We start from the raw sequence: 24,610 nt of genomic DNA, 5'->3' as shown, positions 1-24,610 counted from the left end.
GCCTTCCTCATCCACCTTTTGCCCTAGGTAGAAGAACACGTCCCTGATTAAAGGTTACATCTTGTAAAGACTGACTGTGAAGGCCAGTCCACAATAGATAGAGAGACAATACATTCTTGTTCAGAGCAGCCACCAACAGTGATGACAACAGCCATCAATGGGCTGAGGTCAAAGATCACCAGCCCTTCTGTTACTTCATTCTTTTTCTGGCTCCCAGTGGAGTTCATAGGAACTCAATCTCAGGTCTGAAATCCAATCAAAGCTCATCCACTCAGGTCCAAGCAAAGGACATCAAATGAACAAATTCATAAGGCAAAACAAAGTCTTCAGTTAGTCTTCTGAAAAGTAAGTTTACCACCCCTTTGGGGGTTGTGGAAATATGATGTAGCCACTAGCAAGGTGAGAGACATTTGAGGAAGCCGGTGATTCAAGCCCCGTGGTGGGGATTAGCAGCAAAGCTGCTTGGAGTCTCTGAACACCCTTGGGAAGCACCAGAAATAAGAGCCAACAATGCATCTCCAGGTGGACATTGAAGGAAGCTTAAAATGCTGAGCCAAATTAAAAATTGGAAATGTGGGTACAGAGGCTGTTTTTGACAGATTCTTGTCTCTGTCTCATGGAAAACAGAAACATTAGCTCCCTGGGATACCATTAATGTGGTTGCTGCTCTTCCCATACTCCTCTGGACAAGTGCATGACATTTCTCCTGGATGCAGCTGGAATCCATCCTTTATGGTACAGTTTATCCCTCGATGACATTGTCTGCTTGGATATTGGCAGAGACTGAATGTATACAAGCAACACTTTTCGATTGCTGTGCATTCATCCTGATATGCCGCGTGGCCTTGCCCAGTTTGCTGCACAGTCTGTCTTGATAGGACCCACAAAGCAGGCTCCTTGGTAATGTGAACAAAGTAATTTCCCTCTTTTGTTGTCTGAGACTTTTCATAGACTCAACTTGATAAACTAGTTTTGCAGATCAGTACATGGGGGAAAGAAGCCTGAGTAGTCTCCACTGAAAGAGGGTGGGGATGAAACAGAAATGTGCTCAGGGCCCTCTGGCTGGCAGAAACCCCATCCAACAAAGTGAAGGATGAGGGGCTGGCACCATGGCTCACTTGGCTAATCCTCCGCCTGCAGCACCGGCATCCCATATGGGCTCTGGGTTCTAGTCCCGGTTGCTCCTCTTCCAGTCCAGCTCTCTGCTGTGGCCTGGGAAAGCAGTGGAGGATGGCCCAAGTGCTTGGGCCCTGAACCCGCATGGGAGACCAGGAGGAAGCACCTGGCTCCTGGCTTCGGATCGGCACGGCGACAGCCATAGCGGCTATTTGAGGGGTGAACCAATGGAAGGAAGACCTTTCTCTCTGTCTCTCTCTCTCACTATCTATGACTCTACCTGTAAAAAAAAAAAAAAAAAAGTGAAGAATGAGTCCAGCCCAGGGTTGGCCTTAGACTGCCTAGGGGCCACCCAGCATCCTCATTAGCATCAATGACTCTGGTGGGTAAACCTGCACTTTCCCCTCTCTTGATCTGGTTAGTCAGTTTGTCTTATGTTTTGAGTGTTATCACCATGTGTTGTATTTGACATACAAATGGATGGAACCATTTAATCTCCCACAACAATCATGAAATTGATATAATTCTCTTGATCTTGCAGATGAGAAAATTAAATTTTTTTTCAAAGCTGAAATTGAAACACAGGCATGGATGGATTCCAAACCTGTGTTTCAACCACATCACCAACAGCCTTAGTTTCCAGAAATGCAATATCTGCACTCTTTTCTCTGCCGTGATCTGAAGTGATCCTTCAAGAGCTGAGATGGTCACAAAGAGCCTTGGCAGGTCTGTGGGGCACTTGACCACCTTTGGGGATATACAATGACATGTGAATTCTTATTAAATTTCTATAAAACTAAATTGCTTCAAGGTTCTGTGTACCCTACATATCATCACCCAGGAGTCTCAGCACAATACAGTTCTGATCTTGCCACTTCTCTGCTCAGAAACTTTCCACAGACCCCAGTTGTGCCCAGGGCCCCAGCACTCTGGAGTACCCAAGACTGGCCACTTGCTGCCTTTCCAAGTCTGAGTTCCTAGTCTCTAGTCTCCATCCCCGGGTTTGAACTGTACTCTCTGGATCTCTACCGCAGCCAGGATTTTAGACCAGAGCAGGTCTATTTTAAGCATATTGTGGATCGACATAACGTCTCATGTCAACAACTGCTGTTTTTTCTTCACGAAGCTTGAACAGCATCTCTGGAAGTCCACCACACCTGAATTCATTGAGTCACTCCCTCCTTTACATCTCTGATTAAGCTTGTCCTTTCCTGGAACTCCTTCCCCTTCCAACACCATCTTTTGAAAATTTACATAACCTTCAATGCTTTCTCTCCCCTTCACTTTCTCCCACAGCTCCTCGAGTACCTAAGTCTTCTAGGACTTGCCAAGTTTCACTTTGTAGTGTGGTTATTTGTGTTCATTTCATTTCATGTCTCCCACTTGACTCAGATGTCTTGTACTAAAATGTGGCAGGTAGGGACTATATATATATATATATATATATATATATATATATATATATATATAAATATGGTCATATCTATATATATCTTTATTATATCTGTGTTATTCCCAGCATCTACTACTATGTTCTCTTCATGCCAGGTACTTAATTAATTCATGTTGAGATGAACAAAATTAATATGGATAATTGTATATAATTTTAAGCAACAAGTTTTACGTTTTAACTTATTTATTATTTGAGACAAATAGACAAGATAGACAAAGACAGCTCCTGTCCATTCCCCAAATACCTGCAACAGCTGGGGCAGCACCAGCCAAAGCCAGAGCTCAATCCAAGTCTCCTACGTGGGTGGCAGGGACTCAACTCTAGAGCCATCACCTGTTACCTCCCAGGATGAGCATTAGCAAGAAGATAGAATCAGGAACAGGGCCAGGGCTCAAAACCAGGCAATCTGATATGAAATGCTGACATTCCAACCTGTGTCTTAACTGATCGGCTAAATGTCATCCCCTAAGCAATAATATCTGAAATTGTTTGGTGAACACCATTGTTGGTTCATGAAAGCCACGTATTAAGAGGGGAAGCATCACATGCCCCGCCCCCCCACAGACACAGGTCTTTCTTGCTTTCATTTTTTTGCTTCATCTCAGAGTATCCTTACCAAGGCAGGAAAATGTATTTGCGTATTTGTTTTGTTTTACAGTGTTATTCAGGCTCTTTGTTCTTTCAATGGAAAATCTATGGAAGGCCAGATATTGTGCCACTTCTGGGATATAGACTGAAATCACTCATGGATTTTGTTTCTTCTCCCTTCAAGTTTCCAAATTCCTTACCCACAAGAAGAGTGGTTCCCATTTTCTTGCATCATCACTAGCATCTCTTGTCTCTAAGGACACACAGTGTAAGCCCTGAAATAGCAATTCTCTACTCTGAGTTCCACGGTCCTGTGCCTCTCCTTTCTGACCCTCGTAACTTTCCACCTCTTCTTAAAGTTACCTGTGTGTGAATGCTTGGTTTTCCCCTCTAGACTGTAAACTTTCTGAGATAGACTCTGTCGATGCACAACCGCTTAGGAAGCATGCATGTTGAAGGAACAGATGAGTGGATGAATACATGCAGGGAGGAAAACTCATTTTTGAAAAAAAGGTTAGTTTGAAAGGGAAAAGGAAGGTGGATCACCATTCTGTGGCTCCTGACTTAAATCAGAGTGCATGAACCCTGTCTAGGATGTGTGTGGCTCACATTTATGCTAAGTACAATCACAATTTCAGAATCCAACAGATAGGACTAAAAGATGCGTGAAGAAGCCTATAGCATACTCATTTTGGCTGTCATTGAGCACCAAGGGCTTCTAAGAAAAGCCATTCAGATAAACAATTATGATGATAATAATACCTAAAGTTTATTGATCTTTTGCTATGGGCCAGCCACTATGCTAAATTTGTACACGTTCTTTCATTTTATCCTCTTAATAGCCCTTAAGAAAGATGCTGTTTTACCCCTTTAAAAAAATAAATTCTCAAGATGTTAGTTAAAACACTCAAGGTCTCAAGACAGGAAGTAGTGGAACTGGGATTGCAATACAGTTGGTACAAAGCCAGAGCCTAAGTTCGTGACCTCTGCTACAAAGATTCTCATTTATAAATTCTCCTTGCCTGAAGCTCCAGCCAATTTCATGGTTGTGTCTTTTGTTACAAAAAAGGATCAAAAAAAAAAAAGTGTGTTGCTATGTACACTGTTTCCTATACCCTCCTTGGTATCTAATTAAAGAAAAATGAGAAGACATGTTGATACATTTGGTGCATTTGGCGACACTCCGGTGAGGGTAAAATACCAAATATTTGTTTATTAGTAGTAGCATTTTTAAAGATTTAATTATTTACTTGAGCTAACGAGTTACAGAGAGAAAAACAGAGAGAGAGGTCTTCCATTCACTGGTTCATTCCTCAAATGGCCACAACCACCAGGGTTATGCCAGGCTGAGGCCAGTAACCAGGCATTTCTTCTGGGTCTCCCAAGCAGGTGCAGGGGCCCAAGCACTTGGGCCATCTTCTACTGCTTTCCCAAGCCATCAGAAGGGAGCTAGATTGGGAGTGGAACAGCCAGGACTTGAACTTGTGCCCTTAGGGGATGTCAGTGCTGCAGGTGGATGCTTAACCTCAATGCCACAGTACTGGCTCCCCAAATATTTCTTGTAGAATTTGGTTCTCATATTTGCCAGGCCAGTAGTCAATAAATGTTAACATACTTGCATGTGTTCAATTTGGTTTACACAGCCAAGAGCTCTTTCTGAATGGCAGCCTTTGGATACTATTGGCTCTTGATGGTGACTTAAAGCGAAAGGTCAGATTCATCATAATAATGAGAGATTGGAATCTATGGGAATACAAGAGAGAGGAGGAAAAACTTTGAATTGTGTGCTATGGAGGGAGCTTTGCAAATATTTCAGGGCTCTAAGTTAGAGGTCAAGTGCATTCACTTTTTTTTTTTTTTTTGACAGGCAGAGTGGACAGTGAGAGAGAGAGAGACAGAGAGAAAGGTCTTCCTTTTGCAGTTGGTTCACCCTCCAATGGCCGCTGCGGCTGGCATGCTGCGGCCGGCGCACCGCGGCCAGCGCACCGCTCTTATCCCAAGGCAGGAGCCAGGTGCTTCTCCTGGTCTCCCATGTGGGTGCAGGGCCCAAGGACTTGGGCCATCTTCCACTGCCTTCCCGGGCCATAGCAGAGAGCTGGCCTGGAAGAGGGCAACCGGGATAGAATCCGGCGCCCCAACCGGGACTAGAACCCAGGGTGCTGGCGCCGCAAGGCGGAGGATTAGCCTGTTGAGCCAAGGCGCCGGCACATTCACTTTTCTTCTCTTGAAATTCATATTTGTTTTTTCAGGCAATTTTTTTCAAACACTAAGGATTCCACTAGGACATCTTTTATCTAAAACAGAAACAGATTTTTTAAAAAAGATTTATTTATTTATATGAAAGTCAGAGAGAGAAGGAGAGGCAGAGAGAGAGAGGTCTTTCATCAGCTGGTTCACTCCCCAATTGGCCGCAATGGCTGGAGCTGTGCTGATCCGAAGCCAGGAGCCTCTTCCGGGTCTCCCACGTGGGTTCAGAGGCCCAAGGACTTGGGCCATCCTCTGTTGCTTTCCCAGGCCACAGCAGAGAGCCAGATGGGAAGTGAAGAAGCTGGGACTGAAACCAGAGCCCATATGGAATGCCAGCACAGCAGTAGGTGGCTTTATCTGCTACACCACAGCACTGGCCCTGAAACATAGATCCTTTACCATCATCTTTTCAAGTTCATAAATGCTGAAAGTTTCTATAAGAAAAAGGGGTGCAGATTGGTGCCTCCTCACATGGGACACCAAATGTAAGAAAAAAGGTACAGAACAGAGAGGAGACAGAATATGAACTTGCAGCCAGACCGAATTTATTCAGAGAAAATAAATCTGCAGAGGTGGGTGACCAACTGCCAGCGTGCACACAGACCGAACATGTGACAGGGGGCCCAGAGCCCAGCAGGCTGGGCTGTTTTATATCTTAGGTGGGCTACGGGTGGGGGTGGGGGCGGCAGGTGGAGGTGAATTCCTTCATACAGGTCTCCTAAGTTTGGCCCACTGGCTTCAGAACCTGGGGAACAATGGGTGGGGGTGGAGAGGCTGGAGAACAACTGGGTGTGAGACTGAACTGGTCTCTTGAAAGCAGGCAGGGGTGGGACCGGTGCTGTGGCTCAGCGAGTTAATGCACTGGCCTGAGCGCTGGCATCCCATATGGGTGCAGGTTCTAGTTTCGGCTGCTCCACTTCTGATCCAGCTCTCTGCTATGGCCTGGGAAAGCAGTAGAAGATGGGCCAAGTCCTTGGGCCCCTACACCCATGCACAAGACTGGGAAGAAGCTCCTGGCTCCTGGCTCCTGGCTCCTGGCTCCTGGCTCCAGATCAACGCAGCTCTAGCCGTCATGGCCAATTGGAGAGTGAACCAGCAGATGGAAGACCTCTCTCTCTCTCTCTTTCTCTCTGCCTCTTTTCTCTCTGTGTAACTCTGACTTTCAAATAAATAAATAAATCTCTAAAAAAAAAAGAAAGAAAGTAGGCAGGGGTAACAAGAACCTAAAGTGGCTGAGGCTGATGTCCTTGTTCCACCCCTCCTGACTCTGAGTATGGATAAGGAGACAGGCGCCGGTTTCTTTCTGGCTACTTCCTGCTGATACGGGTGTAGATGTAGGGCGAAGGTCTATACTCAGGATCAGATTGACTGAAGAAGAGCAGTGTTGTATTGCTCCTGCATGATGCTTGGGATATAGTAATCTTTCATTCCTGCAAGAACCTTTGGAATAAGTTAAGTATACATGGTAGAAATAGGAGCACTGTTATTATGAGGACAAAAAGAGATATTAGAGACATTGCCCATGGTGGAAGAGATGGCCAAACTGAGGGCAACATGGGAAACTAAGAAAGCAAGAGTACAAGTTCCTGTCCAGTTAGTAGGAAGACAGGTGTACTCCTGGTTGTTACAGGGAAAGAACGCTCCCATATTGCTTAGTGTGTACATGCTGGCAAGGAGCTATGGAATGGAGTTAGTCTGCTCTGCTTCTGGTCCTGGGCTCCCTCACTTTCTCCCTCTGCTTATGGAAACCCTGGCTGCTGTCAGGCATTAGGGCAAGGACTGAAGCTGTATAGGGGTGAAGTATGGACCGGTGGTCAAGACAGGGTTCCAGCAGAAAGTTGCCTGTCAAGGGGCTGCAGTGCCAGCTCACAGAAGCCATCTCCGTTTGAGGTTTCATATGCATGGCCACCTAGACTTTCACTGCTTCAAAATACTATTGCAACCACGCAGCTCAATGCAATTTTTAAATCTATTTTTCAAGCTGTACAGTGGATTCTTCTCCAATGCATAGATTCGGCTCTTTGTGTGTTGAGATGCCACCTAGTGGACTACATTGGCACAACAAAATACATCTGGTCCTCAATGAATTATAATCTGGCATTTTCTTCCTAAAATTTGGAATACAAATGACAAATCTTCTTAGCCAATAAAATCTGTAAATTTAAAAGGTAACGTTATATATTCAGCCTTGGTTCAGCTTTAAAGGGACCAAAATTTGGGATTCCCTTTAAACACTATATCATGGGAAATTTAAAAGGGCAGTATCAGAAAATATCTACTAGACTAGTTTTGAGTTATCATTGGCGGTAGTGGAAAAAGAGGCTGATGAAAAATAAAAGCAGACTGCTTTATCGGAGGTGTTTTAATGTTTGGAGCAAATAGAAAAAACAGACTTCAGAACTCAAAGTTGCCAACTTTAAAGATACATTATGTTTTACAAACCCTCACAGGATTAGACTTTTTTTATTGCACCTCTATATTCAGTTTGGGCTAGTTCAAAGACTGTGCAGAGTACTAAGCTAGGGATGGAGGTTTACCGATGAGCAAAACAAGAGGTTCCCAACCCTAAGGGAGCAGGGAACACTCTGGATTTTGCTACTTAATTTTACAATTAGCATCATGTCATAACTTTTTTTTTTTGGTGTAACCCTAATAGACTTGATCAGTCTGTTCCTAAAGGCCAAAGAGAACCATGTCAATGTGGTTGGAGCAAACGGATTTTGCAGAATTCCAAGACTGTCAGGAGAACTGTTACATCTAAGGAAATAATTTATTGAAGCCTTTTGATCTTTTTCCTGACTGATGATCTAAGAAACCTTAACCAGCTTGCTTTTGTGGCTTTGGAAAAAATTTTGTACTCTCCTGCAGTTGGGTTGAGAATTAGTTATCTTCTACAATGTTCTTGAATCATTTTACACAAGGCCCAGCCACAAAGCAGTAAAAAGAGCTTGGGACAGTGGAAAAATTCTGTGTACTCTACTTCAGAAAATTCCCCCATCATAGGGCAAAGAGAAAGAGAAGCTACAACACTGGGCTGAGCATCTTGGGCTCTGCTCTTTGAGTTAAGGAAGTAATGCCCCCCAACTCTCTTTGGTTTCCCAACTTACTCTGAAAAACGTCATTAGAACTCCCGTATCATCCAATGAGTATGAAGAGCAACCTGATGCTTTGAGTAAAAAATAATTACTGAAGAAAGTGTGAGCACAATAGGTCCTATTCTCCCACAGCCTGCTTTTAATATTTTTAGTCTTAGGATCCAAAAGTATAATCTCTATCAAAAACGTTTCACACCAGTGAAATGTACTAGTAAGGAGAGCGCTGATGTTGCATGCTATTAGACAATTTGTTAAAGGTTGTTGAAACTTTTTTGAGAACAGATCAGAACAGAGAAAGGGGAATTTAACATGTTTTTTTTTTAAGATTTAATTTTTTTATTTGAGAGGTAGAGTTTCAGAGAGAGAAAGAGAGAGGGAGAAGACAGGGAAAAGTCTTCCATCCACTGGTTCATTCCCCAAATGGCTACAATGGCTGGAGCTGGGCTGATCCGAAGCCAGGAGCCAGGAGCTTCTTCCAGATCTCCCATGTAGGTGCAGGGACCCAAGGACTTGGGCCATCTTCTACTGCTTTCCCAGGCCATAGCAGAGAGCTGGATCGAAAGTGGAGCAGCCAGGACGTGAACTGGCACTCATACAGGCTGTCAGCATCATAGATGGAGGCTTAGCCCACTACACCATAGCACCAGCCCCTCTAATGCGGTGTTTAGCTACATTAAGACATTGAGTAGTATAGTGAAGGGCATAGAGCGTGAGCTCTGGTCTTAGGGACACTTCAGTATAAATCTCTTTACTACCACTTACTAGTAGTGAGAATTTTAGGTGAGTGACTTAACCATTTAGTCAGTTTTTCCATTTGTAAACAGGGATAATAACAGTATCTCCACTCCAAAAGTGTTGTTGTAAAGGTTAAATATAGTAAGTAAAGTGCTTATCATGATGTCTGGCATGGGATGAGTTTTCAGTTTAGTTCACTCTGCTATTTTTATGAAGACTTTTGTAACTATTGGTATTTATCGTTAATGGTGAGCTCTGTTTGGATGATGGCTGCCTATTACATTGAGTTCTAGATAACACATTGATAGACAGTTTTGGTAAGAGAGAGAGGTGAAGTAATTTTTATCAGGTATATGAGGAAATCATATTGTCCAAAAATGGAAGGAAGCTTCAGCATTAGACAAACCTCACACTGAAATTGAAGGCCTCTCTTTGTTTATTTCTGTTTGGTTTTAAAGATTTATTAAATTGAAAGGCAGAGTTACATACAGAGGGAGAGACCTGAAGAGAGAGATCTTCCATCCTCAAGTAGCCACAGAAGCCAGGAGTTTCATCCAGATCTCCAAGGTGGGTGCAAGGGTCCAAGTACTTGGGCCATCTTCTGCTGCTTTCCCAGGTGCATTAACAGGGAGCTGGATTGGAAGTGGAGCAGCTGGGACAGGAACTGGTGCCCATAAGGGTTGCCAGCACAGCAGGCAGTGACTCATTCCACTGTGTCATAAAGCCAGCCTGACAGGGCTCTCTTTGGAAGAAGTGTTAAGTTTGTTCCCTGTATCACAGATGAAGAACCAGTCATGAGTGAACAGGATACACATGCATGGATGTTCCAGGTTGCTGTAAGTAGGAATTTTCTTCAGTACTATCAGAAGGTAGAAGGGCTATTTGAGAAAGTTACACATTTCCTGTCCACTAAGATGCTTAAATCTGGCTGACCGGTTGTCGTGGTGTGATACAGGGGAGTGCATTTCAAGCATGAGATGGGATGTGAATTGGGTGGTCCTCGCTGGCTCTTTCCACCTTGAGATCCTCTGATCCCAGCAAGAGAGAAAGGACAGAGAGGAAAGAAGTGAGACAGGGAAGACAGGGAAGGAGGCACCCACCCCTGTTGTCACTCCTTGTCCCTTCCCTTCTGGGCGGTGTGGGGTTTACCCAGTGCCACTACTAGCCCAGATAGCTTTTCTGCCCCATTTGGGAAATGGTACCCCTTCTGGGCTGATGAACTGCTGTGGATACAGGGCTCAGCAGGATGAAGATGTTTTTGCAAAAGTTACAAAGCAGCCTCTTCCTTCAGGTCGAGGCACGATGAGAGAAGTGGAGACTGAATTCCAGCCCCCGCTTTCCTCTCCTCAGCTGGGAAATCCCACAGTGGAAAAGCTGCATAACTGCGTGCGGCAGTGCTGGCTTGGACGTGTTGGTCCTTTCATCGTGTGTGTCTCTGTGTTGCTGTTTACAGACGGTCTTTCATCTTGGAGCATTATCGCTTGCTCTGCAATCTACCAATTTCTTCCAATAATTAGACAGTCATGATAGACCACGTAACAAGCTGAAGAAAAAAGAAACACTCACAAAGTATGAACTAGCGTTAGGAAAAGATGTGAATTCAGCTTATTTACAGAGTAGCTGTGTCTCAGCTTTTGATTTTTATGTGTTACTCTTCGGGCCCCATGTTTCCCCGTGTGGGGTGCACAAAGCATGAGAGAGGCCATGATGTACCTCAGCTGGGTCTTTCCTTCCTGTTAAAGACCTACTGGGGGCCTGCGCCGTGGCTCAATAGGCTAATCCTCCGCCTTGCGGCGCCGGCACCCTGGGATTTAGTCCTGGTTGGGGCGCCGGATTCTGTCCCGGTTGCCCCTCTTCCAGGCCAGCTATGGCCCAGGAGTGCAGTGGAGGGTGGCCCAAGTGCTTGGGCCCTGCACCCCATGGGAGACCAGGAGAGGCACCTGGCTCCTGCCTTAGGATCAGCGCAGTGCACGGGCCCACAGCACGCCGGCCGCGCCGGCCATTGGAGGGTGAACCAACGGCAAAGGAAGACCTTTCTCTCTGTCTCTCTCTCTCTCACTGTCCACTCTGTCAAAAAAATAAAAAAATTAAAAAAATTTTAAAAAAAGACCTACTGGACTAAGCGCTCTCCAAGTTCCCAGCAAGTTCATTACTTACCTGAATATACCTACCTCATCTGTCATCGAACCTCAAATGGCCTGATGGATTTTTCATTTCCACTCCATTTTCCAAAATCTTTCTAGCATTTACCTCCCACATCTGGAATCAATCCTGACCAGGCACAAAATGCTGAATGGTCAGACTCCTCCCGGCTAGCCTTTCTTCCTCCCAAGGAGAGTCAAGGGCACGCCAGTGTCTTCGGTAGAGGCGGCTTCTGCATTCTAAGCCGCTCAGACATCCCCTTCATCTTGTTGAAGCAAAATACTCAACATTTGCAGTCTTTACAACCTGAGATACATGATTCTAAAATGAGTTAATCATGCTATAATTGTGAGAATCTTTTAAAAATACCTTGTTTTCTTTTACCCTGCTTGGTAGAAAATATTTTAGATATAGTCTCAGGAAACATTCCTAACTGTCAAGTCTTCCTAGCCTTGCCCGTATCCCCGTGTCTGTCTGACACCCACTGCGGAGAGTACACACACAGAGCACCAGTTACAGTAACCACAGTTACAAGTGCGCAGTGTAAACCTGTGATTCTATGCTGTTTAGGGGATTCTGTTTTGTTTTGTTTCATAGATGGTATAAGGACCAACTTTGCAGGAATTTAGAATTGCTTTCAGAGGACAACTTTTCAGATTCTTGCCAAGTAAAATAATTAATTTTTTATTTTATTTTTTTATTTTTTGGTGGGGAAGGACTGGATAGGAGAAGATGACCTCAAGAAACCAAACTGCACATGTCTCTATTCTTGAGACATAGTCATGAAAGAAATCTGAAACAAGAAAACAAACTAACAAAAACACAGATGGCAATGAGCATGGCTTTCTGACAGCCCCCAGCAAAAATATATGGGAAAAAAGTCATTTTCTTAATTAGATAAACTGCATCATTGTGATAGCACAGTAATCCTTAATTTTAAATCATTAAAAGATTTTTAAGTTTCAGAAGAAACAACAATAAGAAAAACCCAAGACGCCCAATATGGAGCCCCCGGCACCTCCAGGGAGATTACCTAGCTGATGAGGTGAAATATTACTACAGATAATAGAATGTCACACAACCCGAGAGAAGAAAAATAATGAGAGGTTTTCAGGAATGCAGAAAGGTGATTTTCTTTGTAAGAGGCCATGATTTACAGTAGTGAGGCTCGGCGTGGTGTTCCGTCCCCTTTAAAGCGGATAACTGAATTATCAAAAGTTTTTTTACAACACGAAATTGTGTAAAGGCCACTGTGCTCACCAGCATGTGCCCCAGGCACTGTGGGCAGGCAACCAAACTGCCGGGCCCTGCTCTCGCCTTTTCTGATGCAACTGGGCACTGCGGTGGTGAAGCACTGAGAAGCAAAGCCGACCTCCAGATTCGGGCAGATAAAAACAACGTGAACAGTAAGCTCTTTGAAAAGTAACCACCTCCCCATGGTAGGAAATAAGGGGAAGGGGCCCCTGTGGGGAGCCCAGCAAGCAGAGAAGATGGGCCCCAGGGAGTGTGATATTGCACAGGAATATAATGGGGTTGACTGCATGCTTGTCTAATTACTGGAGCTATTAAAATCTCTATCATTTAGATTCAGGCAAAAAAATAAAAAGAGGTTTGTGTAAACGCACACACATGATCCTGACCGGATTTTCTGAATCCATTCCCCTGGATTCTACAAGGATACCACCCTGCTGAGGATGTGTGTCTGCTGCACCGGGGCGGCCTGCTCCCTCAGCCCTGCCCTTACCCCCTAACTAGTGTACTCCGTGACTGTAATAAGCCGGGAGGTGAGATAAGGCGATGGTTGATGGGATCATCTGTGTTGAAGCCAAATTATAATGCCTCGGTCAGTGAATTTAATCTAAACCAAATGTTTCGGGATTTTTGAAAGCTCTAGGAATAGAGAAAATATAAGTTATATATTTGCTCAAGTTCAAACAGAGAGCAGAGAGATTCCAAAAGTTCAGAGAGTGGCAGCAAAAAGAGTGAAAGAGAGAGAGGAAAAAACAAAAAACAAACAAACAAAAAAACCACAACAATTTGCTGTTTCTCCTGAATTCAATCAAAGAAATGAGTTTGGATTCAAATGATGTTTTGTATTTGCCTCTTCCTCTTTTTTTCCTCTCCTTTCTGTTCTTTCTTTTCTTTTGATACAAAGTAAGATTATCTTCTTAATGCCAAATTTAACACGGTACAGCAAGTTCCTAGTAGGTGCTCACTAAATAAATACTGAAGGAATAAGCAAACGAACATGGGTTATTGAAGATTCCTGTTAGGCTTTTCTCAGATTGGCAAAATGGAGCTAATAATAGTTGGGAAGATTAAACAGGTTGATGCATCTAAAGAACTAGCACAGTGCCTGGCACATAGACTGTGGCTTCCTAACCTCTTTTTAAAAAAGATTTATTTATGTGACAGGCAGGCAGAGGGAGAGACACCTTCCATCTGCTGGTTCACTCCACAAATGTCCTCAATGACTGGCATGGGACTAGGCTGAAACCAGGAAAACACAGAATTCTATCTGAATCTCCCACATGGGTGGCAGGGGTCCAAGCACTTGGGCCATCATCTACTGCTTTCCCAGGCCCCTTGGCAGAGAACTGGATTGAAAGTGAGGCAGCCAGGGCTTGAACTAGCACTTTGATATGGAATGCTAGCATTGCATGTGGTGCCTTAATTCATTGTGCCACAATGCTGGCCTCTCCTTAACCTTTATTGGCCTTAGCACTTTAGCACCTACTGGACAATTCCCTTCTTGATGACCCTGGTGGCATCAGTGGGGGTGCCAGCAATGGTGCTAATAATGATCTCTTGAACGTATAAGAGAGACAAATATAAACTCAGTAACACTTCTGGAGATATCCCAGTATTTCTTACATATCTACACGTTGAGACATGCATCAGACAATATTTGTCACTAGCTGAGATACAGGTTAGGTCAACTTGCCAAGGTCACACAGTTTGATGAGCACAGCAGAGCGAATTGCTTATTTGTTAATGCCAAGTCTATGTATTGCTCTCTTTCCCAAACTTTACTGTAAAACAGTGCTTCCAAAGTACCAAGGCCACTTATCATCCCCTGAAGGGACTTTTTTTATGTCACCAGTTACCTGCTTATTCACTCAGTAAATATTTCTGATAAATTCGTGCATTTTCACTTCAAGTTGGCCCATTGTTTTCTATCCCTTTACCCGGTGATCCTTCTTCACAGCATTTATCACTAGTCATTGTCTTTCCTACTTACTCAGTCCCCTTTTCATCGACTCTGCCTCCACCAGGACAGTAAGGTCCAAGAGAACTAAGTCCTTGTCTCGTTCATCACTATAACCCCAGCACCCAGGGTAGTGCTGGCATAGCACAGGAATTGCATAAATAAGTATTGCCTGAATAAATGATGCAAGTTTCCCTTGGGATCAGGGTATTTCTTGCTTTTCAAATTCTTTTTTTTTTTTAATTTTTATTTATTTATTTTTTGACAGGCAGAGTGGATAGTGAGAGAGAGACAGAGAGAAAGGTCTTCCTTTTGCAGTTGGTTCACCCTCCAATGGCCGCCGCGGCCGGCGCATCTCGCTGATCTGAAGCCAGGAGCCAGGCGCTTCTCCCGGTCTCCCATGCGGGTGCAGGGCCCAAGGACTTGGACCATCCTCCACTGCCTTCCCGGGCCATAACAGAGAGCTGGCCTGGAAGAGGGGCAACCGGGATAGAATCCGGCGCCCTGACCGGGACTAGAACCCGGTGTGCCGGCGCCGCAAGGCGGAGGATTAGCCTGTTAAGCCACGGCGCTGGCTGCTTTTCAAATTCTTGATGTAACAACTGGGGATATGTTTCCCCGTTGCTTTATTCCAGGTTGTTGTTCCCATGTGAGATAAGAATTCGCAGCAGGGACATAGTACAAAAATGGGAACAGGATTTATTTAAAGTGGGAGTGAGTACACAATCAGATGTGAGTGCAGGCAACCTCACGAGGAGAGGACCACAGACAAACACGGACAGAAAGAGAGAGATTGTAAACAGCCTGTCCATGAAGAGAGATGCTGGGCTGGGCTGCACTTCTGAGGAGAGAACCCCCCAGTCCAGTGGGCCCTTTACCAGACAGAGGGTGGTGCCCCAGTTGAACATGAAGAACCGGTGGAGTTTGGGCAGGGTCAGTGGGTCTGATGTCTTCTGGGGAAGTTTTCTTGGTGTCTCTATTTGGAACTCAGCTCACAAGTGTTCATGGCGTCCTTTTCTTAATGCTGGAGGAGATTCAGGTGCATCATGGGAAAGTGAGTGTGCTGGATTGGCATGTGAGGGGGTAGAGTTAGGGTGCAGGCCTAGAGACAGAAACTTGGGAAAATCTCCAGGCTGTTTTGTTCTTTATCCGCCTCCCTGCACGGTCCCACATGGAAAGCTCAATCTTACAAACTTATGTCATCCACATGTTTTTTTTTTTTTTTTCTTTTTGCTAACTTTCAAACACAGCATCTACCTTTCCCTCCCCTAAGGATAAGAAAGCCCCTAATCTCCAATTTAACTGAGCCACCTCCCATCAGCCACGTGATGAGAAGTCAGCTTGCACACGATGATGCATTACGGTCTGAGATGTGATGGTTTCTCACCTGGTGGCTGAACATGTTCTTCCTTCCCTTCAGCATTACATTCTTATAAAATATTTTACTCTGAATTAATGATCTGTGGTCTCCTTTTCTTTTTTTTTTTTTTTTTTTTTTTTTGACAGGCAGAGTTAGACAGTGAGAGAGAGAGACTAAGAGAAAGGTCTTCCTTCCATTGGTTTACCTCCTAAATGATGTAGTCTCCTTTTCATGCTAGAATAATACACATTGTCACTTATTTCTTTATACCTGCCTGCGATCTGTAAGTAATATGCCACGCCAAATCATGCCCCTTTAGCAAAAGGGTTATTTTGAGCTGATTACGCTGAGAATCCGCACACACAGGAGAAGCTCTGAAAACAGAGGAACATTTTGTGAGGGAAATGTGCATCTAGAAAGGAATGGCTCCCTCAGAAAACGCCCCCCCCCCTTTTCCCCACCCGTTTCCTGGTCACCTCCCCTTAGCTGGTCTCTCCTGAACACTTCCTTCTTTATTTCAGTTGAAGGCAGAATTTAAGTCTGAAGGCTGGAATCTAGGCCACCTCTTTGAGGGGTATTCATTCCCCAGATGTCTCCCATGTACACAGGAGTATACACGCTAATAAGCTTCTGTTTCTTTTTCTCTTGTTAATCTGTCTTGTTACAGGGGCTCATCCTGGCTAGGAACCACAAGGTAGAGAGAAAATTATTTTTTCTCTTCTACTAAAAATTACTCCTTTCTTCCAGAAGGAAGAAAAAATGGTGAGTTTTTTTTGGGTGTATGTGCTTTATCTCATCTGATACTAAAAACAACTTTTTTCCTAAAGATTTATTTATTTATGTGAAAGAAAGAGAGAGACAGAGACAGAGAGATCTTCTATCCATTGGTTCACTTCCCAAATGGCCGCAACAGCCTGAGCTCGGCTGATCTGAAGCAAGGAGCCAGGAGTTTCTTCTAGGTCTCTCATGAGGTTTCAGGGGCCTAAGCACTTGAGCCATCTTCTGCTGCTTTCCCAGGTACATTAGCAGGGAGACAGATTGTAAGTGGAGCAGCCTGGTCTTGAGAACTGGCACCCATGTGGGATGCTGGAGCAGAAGCTGGAGGCTTTACCCTCTACTTCACAGTGCCAGCCCTAAAAACCAATGTTTTTGTGGTTAAAGGAAAATATTACCATTCTCATGTCAGGTATGAGAAAGCAGGTGTGTCCCATGAGTAGTAAGAAGCACAAGCAGTGTTGACACTCGGCTGTTCATCCGATGTCTAATGAAGATTTAGGGAGCAACTATTATGTTCAAGGCCTGGTGCTGGGTATTGGGAACAAAGCTGTTAATAGAGCAGTCCTACAGGGCATCCTCTGGCTGCTACACCAGTGCCCTTTATGAATCTGAGAACTCTAGCCAATGACAGTGACATTAATTCATAATCCAATACATTTTTGCATATAAAAATGCAAGTTTTAAGGAAGGTTCTAAATGATAGCTTAAAAGGAGTTACAGGGCATTTTGTACATGATTTCTGAGATTGTAGTAAACTTTGGCCAAATTCACTGAAGTACTGTTATGTCTCAGAATAAAATAATCTGAACATTATCTGAACATGTGGCAGCATCCCCATCTTAGAAAAAGGTAAGGGTCCTAAACGTGCAGCAGTAGAGATAGCTGGGGGTTCTGACTCAAGAGGTTCCATTTTTCCTATAGCTTCCTAGCAGTGGTTTCCATGTAGGATTAAAACATCCAAAGCCACTCTTCTGCTGTTTCAGTCCCCAACTGCCAGGCCGACTGCTAGACTCTGTTATTCACCTGAAAGACAAAAGGAAAGCAGTATGTATCCCCTCCGCCTGGAAGAGAAGCAAGTAAAATGGTTTTGTGATTATAAGAAATCTTGGATTAATTAGCTTTTTTCCTGCCAGGTAATAAGGATTTTCTCTAAGGAATGCTCCAAATTAACAACACTGTTTGAGGAAGTTTCTATTTCCCTCTCTCTTCCCACTTGATTCCAAGACACACAGATCAAACTCAAGGACACGAAGAAGTCTTTATGGTTTATTGTTCTTGAACATAACAAAATAACATCACGATGGTGAAAGTTAGAATTGGCTTCATCTAACGTATATTTTAAAATCTTTACTTTGAGATGTGTGGGTTCTATGTCCCCCAGTCCTCAAAGATTGCAGAAACCTCTTATGTCAGAACTTCTGTATTTGGAAAGCTCACCAATGTTTTTTGAAACTGAACCCCTACTCAAGTGTCCTTAAAGCAGAGGCAAGATGTCACTGGGATGCAGCCTCTCACCCCCAGCTCAGGCTCCCTTGTTCTTCCTTTAGGAGAGCTAAAGGCATTCACTTCAACAGAGAGAGTGGTACATTGGTAGACCCAGGAAAATTCTCCAGTAATGAACATCAGAATGATCTGTTTTATCTCACCGGTCTCGCTTCAAAGGAATTCCTCTACCTCCTACAGTGTAGTCCCCAGACTTTCTGAAGCCCACTTGGCCACCATAAAAATATCCCAAAGGGCACAGCATCTTTGACCAACCAAAGGAAGGTCATGAGTACCACTGAGCAACCAGGAACTTGGATAGGAGCTGACCATGCATATTTCAGCCCCAGTTTGAATCTCTAAGACCCTTCACCTGTAACTCCTCAGGGATTGCCCAGCTCCTTGCTCTATGCTTTGCAAATAAATACCTACTTTCTTCCACTATGCTGATGTCGGTGAGTGGCTTTCTGTGTGTTGAGCAAGCAGGCCTAAGTTTGGGAGCTCTATAGGAACTCCTCCAACTTGTTGGAAGATTTCGTCTTGCAACATTTTAAAAATAGTTCTGTGAAATGGTATAAAAAGACATCTTTCTGTAGGTGCATTTTGTGTGATTATGGGTTTTCAAAGGAATCTATGGGCCAAAACAGCTTGAGAACTGCTTCATAATAGTCTGCTAAAATTTTAAATATTGTCACTTCATGTATAAGCAATTTCAGACAATTTTGAGTGTTTCTTAAAACTTAGTATTTGCAACTAAGATACATAAATCATCAAAGCTGTATTTTAAGACTATAAGATGCCTTGTTTATACCATGACATTTATTCCATTTGTACAATCTTGGGAAGTGTTTCCTGCCTTTGAAACACAGGAAGGACTGTCCAACTGTAACTCCACTTAATTTGATTCTGAGGACTGTACTACCTCAATAGGTGATTGAAATGAAACTCTATAAAGCAGATCGATCCTCTGTTCCCATTGAACTGCTATAATTCTGGTTTGTGACCAGTGCCAGAGCAGTGACAACTAAATCTCACCTTCCCATCATGTTGCGATAGAGTGGAGTTGATGGGTTTTATCAAGGAACACTGTGGGTGAGCCATGTCCCAGGTAATTAAGACCAGGATCGCTGCCCTCTAGGCACTTACCATCTATTTGGTAAGAGAAAACATGTGTCTGTAGATATGTCGTCTTTTCTCCTATAGACAACTCTATAGACCAGAAAACTAGAGAACGAATTCTGGATTCCACTAGGATACAAAATCTTTATGGCTAACACTGCCCTCGACTATGCCATGTCCTACAATGACTGCATAGATACATTGTGGCTGATTTCTCAATGCAGGTAAGTTTTCAAAATATGTCCATGAAAAATCTAGTTGTTTTAAAGGGTAAGTGTTAGAACTACATTTCAAAAATACTATGCATATTTCATTTTTAGAAGTCGATTTGATGAAGTTCAGAGACTCTGCAATCTAAGAAACTGGTCTTTCTGTCACCATCTTCTGTTTACATGGAGGTAGAGGATATTTTCTTTCCTGTAAGGTAGAAACAATAAATAAATAAATAAATAAATATTCATAAACACATACATAGTTATTTATATATATACGTATATATAAAATTCAGTGCAAGTTGCTATTTTTTTAAAAAAATCAGAATAAGTGCATTAAACCCTGATAAAGTTTGTAAAAATTTATATTGGCATCCTTTTCAAGGCCTGATGTGAGTTATGAAATCTAATTTTGTTTTCATAGCTCTGTGATAAAATTTTATCAATGTTATAAAAGGGGTCTTTACTAAGACTGACCGGAAATGTGAACTATCTGGCCAGGCAATAAAAACACATTCCTTAGCTGCAAAGTGTCAGACAAGCAAGGTTTAACTGAAATTGATCGATAAGTCTTCCTTTTACAGTTGAGTGCATTCACTTTACCTCATAGGATAATAGTTTTTTTTTTTTAATGGTTTTTCCATTAATATCAGACTTCAGTGTTAGTAAGGAATAAGAAAGACATAAAAGAGAGAGAGATGCCATCAGGAAAGAATACTGCAGTCCTTAATGGTGGGGCACTTGTGCTCAAAGTGCTTGTGCGGGTGAGGGATGGACTCTGTTACTCACTAGTATAGGCTGAACTGCGCCCCTCCAAAAGTCACATATTGAAACCCTAACCCTAGCACTTCAGAATGAAATCCTATTTGGAAAATAGGGTCACTGCAGATACAGTTAGTTAGGATGAGGTCACACTACAATAGGATTAAGCCCCTAATCTAATATGACCAGTGTCTTGATAAATGGGAAAATTTGGACATAGGTGCACAGGAAGAATTGCCATAAAGATGAAGGTAGAGTTCAGGGTGATATTTCCACAAGTCAACAAATGCTAAAGATGGCCAGCTATCTCCATCTGTTCTGGCTGCCACAATGCAATACCTCACATTGGATAGTTAAAAAAAAAAAAAAAACCCACAGAATTCATTTCTTACAGTTCTGGAGCCTGGGAGGTCCACAATCAAGGTGCTGGTAGATTTGTTGTCTGTTGAGGGCCTGTTCTCTGGTTCATAGATGGTACCTTCTCATTCTATCTTCATGTAGTAGCAAGGGCAAGAACATTCTCGGGGAACTTTTTTATTAGGGCAGTAATTCTACCACCTCCCTAAGGCTCCACCTCCTAATACTATCACACTGGTGGCTTGGTTTCAACACAGAAATTTGGGAGGGATGCAAACCTTCAGGTCATAGCGCCAACAAATCCCCCAAAGCTAGAGGGAAGCATAGGACAGATTCTTCCTCACAGTCCTTAGAAGGAACCAAACCTGCTGACACCTTGAACGTGGTCCTATAGCTTCCAGTTTACTGTGAGAAAGCCAGTCATTTATGGTACCTTGTTATGGCATCTGCTAAGGTCTGAATGTGTTCCCCCAAAATTCACAGGTTGGAAACTTAATCTCCAATACAAGAGTGTTGGGAGATGGGGTCTTTTGGGAATTGTTTACGTCATGAGTGTTCTGCCCTCATAAATTATTAATGCAGCTACAGAAAGGGCTTGTGGGAGTGGGTTTGCTTTCTCTTGCCCTTCTACCTTCTATCATGTGAGAATGCAGCAAGAAAGCCTCACTAGATCCCTGTGCCTTGATCTTTGTCTTGAATTTCCCAGCCTCTACAACTGTGAGAAATAAATTTCTTTTCTTTAAAATTATCTAACCACAGGCATTCAATTATAGCAACAACAACAGAAAAGGATTACAACAGCAGCCCTAGCAAACTAACACACAGATAAATACCATTCTAGGTAGGAAAATGAGACCCCTGCTGGCTTGCAACGTCCTGATGAGAGGGTGAGGACTCCTCCCATGCACAGGACAGCGTCCTTCCCACCTTGGATTGGGCATCCACATGTAGCTTAATTGCTTAACTAGGCATCAGTGAAATCCAGCAGGTAGGCACTGACTAAACCATAGGATGATTCCTTGAAAGCATCCAGTGCACTCAATTTTAGAATGACTAACAATCATATTTGCTATAACAATCATACAGCTTTGAAAACTTACATAGGGTTTCTAGACTATTCTCATAGAAAATGAATAGGGGCTGGCGTTGTAGCATAGTGGGTTAAGCTGCTGCCTGTGACACTGGCATCCTATATTGGCTCCAGTTGATGTCCCGGCCACTTCACTTCCGAACCAGCTCCCTGCTGAGGTCTAGGAAAGCAGCTGAAGATGGCCCAAGTGCTTGGGCCCCTGACACCCACATGGGAGACCTGAAGGAATCTCCCGGCTCCTAACTTTGGCCTGGCCCAGCGCTGGCTGTTGTGGCCATCTGGGGAGTGAGCCAGTAGATGGAAGATCTCTCGCTCTCTATCTCTCTCTTTCTCTCTGTAACTCTTTCAAATAAATAAATAAATAATTTTTTTTAAAAAAAGAGAAAAGAAAAAAAATACAAGCTCTCACGTTAAATAGATCTGGTTACAAGTTCCAACTGTGCCACTCACTGGACTGGTGACTTTCAGAAACTCAGTTTCTCTAAAAAACAGAGGAATAGTATTTTAAAAATGATGTAAAAATGACTGTATTGAATGAGATAGCCTACAATAATGTAAAGATCCAGTGTGTTGCCTGGTGCAGTAGACATTCTGAAAGTGCTAGTGTTCTCCTTCCATGTTGATGATCTCATTTGCTTCTTGTACCAAGGGACTTGCCTGACAGGGCAGGAAGCAAGACTCAAGGCATGTCTTTGACTCCAAGTCTAGTGTTTTTCCCTGGAAGAAACCATCTCTAGTTTTTAGATACCACAAAGCCATGCCATGACCTCTCTTTGTTGCTCTGATGAGATTCAGATTGGGCTTCTGAGGATAAAGGTGACCCTGGAGGCAGATCCTTATGATATCTGTAGAAAGCCCTACTAATAAGTATGATTGACAACATTTAATGTTAATTCAAAATAGCTAATACAGAGGATTTTGAATGTCCCCAATGCAAAGGAATGATAACTGTCTGTGGTGACTACCTTGATCTAATGATTACATACCGTATACGTGCATTGGAATAAGTCATACCTCATAAATATACACAATCATTATGTCAATTAAAATTTTTAAATATATATTTTTAAAGATTTGTTTACTTGAAAAGCAAAGTAACACAGAGAGAGGAGAGACAGAGATCTTCTGTCTATTGGCTCACTCCTCAAGTGGCTGCAACCAGCTCTAGGTTGGGCTGAAACCTGGATCCAGGAACTCCATCCTGGTTTCTCACATCGGAGCAGGGGTCCAAACACTTGAGCTATCTTCCTTCGCTTTCCAGGTGCATTAGCAGGAAGGTGGATCAGAAGCAGGACAGCCAGAACTCGAACAGGAACTCCAGTAATGGATGATGGTGTCATAAGTGGCAGCTTAACCCACTGCACTACAATGATGGCCCTTAAACATATTTTTAAATGTATAGTATAAAAGAAGAAAGGCCCTATTAAGAAGGACCTTCAGAAATCAGCCAGAATTCTGATTGCCACAACATTTATATATGCCCAGTTATATTTTACCACAGAATCAGAATTAGACTTCTAAAACTGAACATAACTTTAGAGATCAAAAATTTCTGCATTTTCTAAAAGGAAGTAGCAGCTCAAACATTCCCTCAGCCAGTCAGTGTCGGGTTGGATGGTCTCATGGCCCCAAGCCCAGAGTTCTGTCCATTCTTTGAAGTGTCTCTAGTGCCAACAATGTCAGTGCAGGAACGAAACAACCAGGAAAGACGCATGGATACATAAAGTATTCTCAGAGTAAGGTTTTGCCATTAAATAGAAATGTGCCTTTACTGGAATTAACGTCATTCCTAGCTCTATGATTCTTAGATCGTGAGTCTCAGGCCAAGACAAAGTGAAGGTGGATTTCAAGATGGCACTGTGAGTGCAATTTAGTGGAGGGGTGGGCATGCATCAATGCTCTCGAGGATCTGAAGTTTGCTCATCTGGGCCCCCTGTACCCAGCAGCTCCTGGAGGAGCTCATGGCCATTTCAGATTAGACGCAGGGTGTGAGGAGCAGTGATGCCTGCTTGGAAATCTCCTAAATTGGCTGACTCCCATTTACATGCTGTTTCTGCCAGCAGAGATCAGTCTGGGTCACCTCTGTGTCACGGAGTAAATATGCTGAAAATTATTACCATTTCAGACAAATGTTCAACTGTTCCGAGATTATCTATGACACCATAGGCCAGAGTCACAGTAATCTAACCTGGGAGTGAGTTGACTTTACTTTGTGATTTATGGAATGAGAATTCTGGGCACTCTGTGGGACTAATTTAATACGAAACATTCAGATGTCTGTCCTATAATGCCATTCATCTTTCCTTAGCCTGCCTGCACCAAGGGGCATGTGGTTCAGAGAGCAGTCTCTCCCTTCTCAGCCACAAATCATCATGCTTGTGAAGGGGGGTTGACATGTCTGTCTTCCTGTCTTCCCTTCCGATCCTGGCTGCCTGCAGCAGAGGGTCTGTCTGTCTGTGATGGCAGAAGAGTGTTTTCCACTCTCCCAGGCCTTCGGAGTGTTCTGAAAGTTTCAGTTGGTGAAGAAGGACTTATAAGCAACATTGCTTTGTTCTGCCTCCTGATAAAGGATTTTAATCAGTGTATACTGTCATATCATCAAGCACATGTTTATTTTATAGGAAGGCTATGTGCTGCTCTGTGGATTGATATGATAATGCATGTGAGAAGAAAAGCCAAACTCTGATCTGATGTATTGCCCATATTAAACAGCAAGCACTCCAGGTGTGTGGGAAAACAAAATAAAGTCCATTTTTTTAATCAACAAGTTACCTTAAATCTCACATTCATTCAACAAACATTTGTATATGTCTGCTATGCAGTAAGGAATATTCAGGCACTGGAAATGCAAGTCCAAGCAAGCTGGG

This window comes from Lepus europaeus, chromosome 7 (assembly GCF_033115175.1).
Source record: "Lepus europaeus isolate LE1 chromosome 7, mLepTim1.pri, whole genome shotgun sequence".
In the NCBI taxonomy this organism is placed as follows: domain Eukaryota; kingdom Metazoa; phylum Chordata; class Mammalia; order Lagomorpha; family Leporidae; genus Lepus; species Lepus europaeus.
This window is presented reverse-complemented; position numbering follows the sequence as displayed.